Genomic DNA, 6,000 nt, shown 5'->3' with positions numbered 1-6,000 from the left:
CAATAGCTTTTATGAAACGCTAAATCAGGCCTTTGTAGAAAAAGTTTAAACATTTATTAATACTATTTAAAAAGTCGCCGTCGCTCTTCAACCTTTGGATTGTCCTACTTTTAGCACATCAACATCTGGATGATCACATGGAACGAAGATTGTTATCGTGTGAAGAAGAAGTATATTAGAGAAGGATTAGCAGACATGCAGACGTAAATATGTACATAGACAATATAATGGATGACAACTATATTTGTTTTAATATGAAGAAAGACGTCCGACATGTGAAAAAAGTGAATTTAAGCACCGACCTCATTAGTCTGTCATTAAAAAAAACAAACTGTGAGCTGAAGTATGTCTCAAGTGAAAACACAAATATTTGCTACATTTGATGTTTTAAACTCCACCTGAAAGATTCATATTTTCCCACTCACTGTTTAAAAAGCAGCTTAAAAAACCATCTTCTCCTTTCATGAATCATTTAGTCACCTTCGGTCCTTGACATTGTCTTTTTCTCTCTTTATTTCTTTTTCTCCGTGATGACCCGCCCATCATTCATTTTCTTTCCAGTTTGCTTTATTTTTACCATTATTTTGTTCCCATTGTCTTCCACTCGATAACGACTATTTGGTGCTTCGTCTCTTTTGCCTTTTTCTATTTTCCATCTTCTCCATGTATCATTGATTATGTCAGTACTCCTCCTTACTTTACAAATGTGTATTTGTTAGCCTTGTAAATATAAATTCTCTGTTATTATTGAAAGAGGTTGAACTTTTGTAAAAGTCCACCAGGCTTCATCTCTTCCTTCCACCATGTTTTTTTTTGTAATATGTGCTGAATAAATAAAATAGAATAATGTTTGTCATTATTTCAGCTGGATGCTGGAGCTGTAACACACAACTGCTAAAATTCTGCTTCACACAGACACACGCCTGGAATCAACTTCAACCAAATATAAACTACACACAGTCACTTTTCCTCTTTCCCGTGCAAACTGACTCAAACAAACTGATTATCCATACAAGATACACATTCTGTGTCCCCTTGGGTCTATTCTCACACACACACACATACACACACACACACACACACACACACACACACACACACAGGCTTGCTCTTTCAGTGGTCAACAGGAATGAATTAGTGATATGGTGGGTGACTTTTCAACGGTGAAGGCGCCAAATCAAATAAATAACATCAACATTCATTCATTTCTTTACCACCAGTTTTCCTTTTACTGCTTTACACAGAGGAAACACACACACACACACACACACACACACACACACCCACTGATAAAACAAACTAAAACAAGTGAAGAAGTAGACTCACAAACAGACAACAGCGGCACGAGAGCAAACCTGCTTGTTTCTCAGAAACACTGATAGCGCATGTGTCGACACAAAAACTGAACTAGCAGACAGAGAGACATAAATGTGCTAAACACACACACACACACACACACACACACACACACACACACACGCTTGCCCACATTGGGACAGAAATAGCAGGATAAATAGAAAGGTTTTAAAAGGAGCTGGTTAAAGTGAAAAAGGTCAGAGCAGTTCTCAGACGCCTGAGAAGACACTCACACCTGAACTGACCTAAAGTTATTTAACGGTCTCGATGATCCTTTTTAACGGGATTCAAGGTAAGCACATTTAATAAGTCACATTATAGACAACAAAGCACCCAGACTGACAGCAGGGAGGTTCCTTGGCGAGTCGACTTAGCTAAATGTATCTATTTAACAAGGCAAAAGACGGGATCATAAGTGAGAGCGTGGCTAACATTAGCAATGCTAGCACCGCTGACCAGGTTAGCTTCCACATGCCTGTGCTGGTTACTCACTGCTTCAGCCGGTGTTTAATTTGACACAGACTGCAAACAACTATATCTCCATTTTCCTGATCAAAATACTGACGAAACGGCTACAAGATGCTAACAGTCGACTGAGCTAGTTTACAGCAGGGTAGTAGAGCAGCACATCTGGCTACAGCCTGCTAGCTTACAGTTTAGACACAACATATGACTCACGTTACTATCATAATTTGCAAAGAATATTAATAATTACTTAATGGGATGAGTAATTGTGGGCATATTTAATCATTAGCCGGCTAATCGCACACGGCCTTGATCGCAAGGCTGGTTTTAAATGGTCGCTAATCTGTGACGTTAAAGCTCTTTCTCAAAGTGCTCGGGATCAGTGTTTTATTATCATGTTAGACTGCACAGTGTTCAGAGTTAAGTATGTGTACAGCGATGCTTCAAGCTAACTCAATGTAACAGAAATGAGGCTTAACAAGAGGAGGTAACAACAGTGCAAACAAACTATGTCATCTATCCCACATCAAGCTAACAGACTGAGGAGTCAGAGGAGCTACATGCTCTGACGATGTGAAACACAGGTTGATTTTAAAATGATACACACAAAAAAGGAAAATGATTGACCTTGCAGTGAACAGATCTGATTCATCGTCCAGAAACTGGCAGAGATTCTGTCTGAGTGGAAGGAACGATTATTTCACCGCCGGGCAGACGGAGTTCGTTCTCATTCTCTCCGTTCACACTTTGAATAAATATGAAAGCAAACAGAAAACCAGGGACCAGAGTAAATATGAGTCCAGCTTCTTCAGGGTCAGTTTCTCCATTTAATGTTCTTTTTTTAGAAACCATGATACGTACATAACGATAGAAGGGTCTCCTCATGTGGATTAAAGAGATCAAACATACTGTTGTCATGTTTGTATTATTAATCAGACATGATGAATCCCAGTGAGGTTTAAGATGCTACTCCTTTTTTTTAAGGCAGCAAGATATGATTACTACAAAATTCATGTTGAAATTAAATAAAATACCAGAACAGCTGATTTCTCAGGTTTCTCAGATATGAGAAATGTTGTATTAATTTTTAGTTTTTCATGTCGGAATTCGATCGTTCTTTGATTTGAAGTCAAAGTCGATTAGTGGCTGTTTTTGTCCCTTGAAATGCGAGGATGAAATTTAGGATCCTTCTTGGGGAAAAAGGGGATTTTACAAGTGTTTGTTTTCCAAAATTCAAAATGTCGTCTGAATCTTCTCCTGACCTCTCGTTTAATAATATCTCAGTTTGACCGTGACAGCTGTTCTGAGGAGGCGGGAGAGCTGGCGTAATGATCGTGACATATTTGTAGTCGACTCAGTGTTAGTGTGCCAGCGAGGTCTGCATGCAGAGACAGAGGGAACTAAAGTGTATCAATGGAGAGTGTGTGTCCTGCTGCAGGTACAGGTGAGCTTCAGTCCGAGCTGCACAGAACAGGTCCAGTTCAGCTCGGTAAAAAACACAGAGTGAGAGCAGCTACATCCTCAGACTGTTTCCCTCAAAACATCCGCTCCATGAATCACACATTTTATTTACAGAGTGCCCCCCCTCCTCCGCCCGTCTTCCCCCATGTCTCCTCCTCTGTCTCCTCTCACACGCCCACAGAGAGGAGGTCCTTTAAAGCTTCTCCAATAAACCGCTGAGACTCAAAGAGCTCTCTGACTTCTGAACGGGGGGGAAAAAAAGAGAGAAACTACAGATCAGAATAAATAGGCGACTGTGGTTCTTTAAGTTATTTATAGTCCTCGAGTTCAGAACATTTCTCTCGTTTTTTTTTTCTCGGTAAATTACAACAACCATCACTTTCACCAGACACTGGTCTTATAATGTCTGATGTTTTAAATCTGGTTCTTACATGAAGATAATAAAGAGAATCCAAAGAACATTAATTCCTCTGCTTCAAATGACTCAGTTACCGACACTCACGATTTGTGAGGCTTTAAACCCGAGTGCCCGCCGAAATACGATGATCGGGTACCTGTTTTTCTTTTACTTTTCCTCCCTGCAGGTCAGGCAGTATGATCCCAGTCACTAGATTTACATCATCTCCTTTGTCATCCCCTGCTTAACAATGTGTCGCCCCCAAAAGGTGAGTCCAAACCAACGCCCTTGATAACTGGTGTTAGCAGCTACAGCTAATGATGCTACAGGAAACAGGTCATCTGGGGGGGGGGGGGGGGATTTACAGAACAACCAAACTCACTTCACAAACAGCTTGATTTAAAAGCTCATCGTTTCTTATTTAAATCCAGCGTTGATCAATATTTTCCTTATTTGTGTGTTTTCTGAAGAAAAGTCACAGACACAGACGTCTTACAGTCCTCTGGGGTTTCAGAGAGTACAAACGTTGTCCTGATTATTTCACAGTGTCATCGTCACTAAAGCGTATAGGGCTAAAAATATCACTTCCTCTCAAACAGCCACATAAAGCAGAGCACACGCTGCAATTAAAGTGCATTTCATTTCAGGCTCATCGGGCGTGTTAGCAGCACAAAGGTAGCAGTGTTAGCACGGCGGGAGCACATAGAGGTATTTATAGGAGAGAAGCAGAGGCAGCAGAAAGTTTAAAATGATAAAAAAAAAAAAATGAAAACATATAGAGCAGCTTTAAAGGGGAACCACGGTTTATTTATGTGACGACAAAACAAGATCCTGGAGATTAGAACAAATGCATCTAATATTCTGCAGGACAAGAGGAGCTGCTGAAGATCACGTGGATCAACCACATCCCTCATACACGACTACTTTACTTTAAGCTGATGGCCCATCAGATAGGCGGGCGGCCCCGGTTCAAGTCCGGCCTGTGGCTCCATCCTGCGTCTCTCTCCCTGGTTTCTAATCGATCCACTGTCCTCTCCAATAAAGGCCCAGAAAATAAATCTTTTAAAAACTGTATCATGAAAATGTCTCACAGGGAATTTAAAGTCAAGCTCATGAAACGGTGAAACGGTGTCGACACATTTACGTTAATACAGCGATAAAGATATTTTCCTTATTACAGATCTGATAAATGATCCTGTGACATTTGAACCCGCCTCACATCAACAGCTTCACATGGATTCAAAGAAAGGGAGGCAAAGTGAGGATGGAGCTTCAGCCTGCTGACGGACAGTTTGTGTTCTCCGTTACGGAGAAAATAAAGAAGACGAACCGAGTCGGGTCACACGCCTCGTTTGAGTCACTGGTGATGTGGGACAGATGTGAGGTGATATAAAGACTTCTAGATGTTTCCAGTCCATCTCTAATAAAGTTGTAACATCCCATCAGAAGACGGGCTCGGAGGAAACCGGTTTGTTTTTGTGTTTTTCAGGATCACAATGTTCGGCCTTTATTTATCAGCGTTATTCTCTTCCTACACACGCTGTACCTTTCCTACTTTCCTCCCCCCCTCCCTCTCTGTTCATTGTTCCTGGTTCAGGTGCTGTGCGAGCAGTTAATGGTTAACTGGGGCTCGGCCCGGGCACACAGCGAGGGGAGGAGGCGGCAGCCATGGAGGAACGGTGACATTTCACTGCCATTATTCATCCCTGCTTTGTTCCTGCAGCGCTGAGGAGTGTTTGCTCTGGGATGGAGTGCAGGGCGGAGGGATGCTGAGATGGAGGGATGAATGGGGCAGGGTGTGGAGGGAAGGGTGGAGGTGGGGGGGGGGGGGGGGGGGGGTGATCGGGGGGGTTTGAGAGGTGAAGAAGTCATGGGGTTAAAGTGTGAGGCACCTATGAGGAGAGGATAAGAGAGACAAAGGCCTCTGTGTTTCTCGATCACTTTTTATCCTCCACATCTTTTTCTCCTGCTTTTCATTTCTTTGAGTCTTTATGTTTTACTTTTTTCTTAATGTTTGTCTCTTTTTCCCTAACACACACACACACACACACACACACACACTCATGCACGCTGCATAGAGGCCACACAGGCACACACACACTCATGCACGCTCTCCCCAGCTGTTTACATGGTGTGTTTGCACAATATGGTGGCTCGGAGGAGGAGAGCGCTGAAGGAGGGGCGGGGATGCTAACCTCAGTCACGGATGTTTCTCTCCGAAACTGCTGCAGATAAACTCGTCAGCTGTGCCGCCGTTTGATTGGCTCGTGACAGTCTCAGTTGTCCTGAGTGAACCGCTGATTGTGGATGTGTGAGGTAGC

General features: G+C 42.5%; 1 long non-coding RNA gene across 1 annotated transcript; it reads left to right on the top strand.

Annotated features, from left to right (window-relative positions):
• The first annotated feature begins 1,527 nt into the window (after nt 1-1,527).
• On the top strand, nt 1,528-4,968 carry LOC306830976. The gene is made up of 4 exons (XR_013780047.1): nt 1,528-1,648; nt 3,106-3,265; nt 3,867-3,947; nt 4,907-4,968. It is a non-coding gene; the product is annotated as an uncharacterized lncRNA (long non-coding RNA).
• The last annotated feature ends 1,032 nt before the right edge of the window (nt 4,969-6,000 follow it).

Source organism: Symphodus melops (genome assembly GCF_947650265.1).
Source record: "Symphodus melops genome assembly, chromosome: 10".
Classification (NCBI taxonomy): Eukaryota; Metazoa; Chordata; class Actinopteri; order Labriformes; family Labridae; genus Symphodus; species Symphodus melops.
Note: the sequence above shows the minus strand (reverse complement) of the source record. Positions and strands in the feature narration are given on the sequence as shown.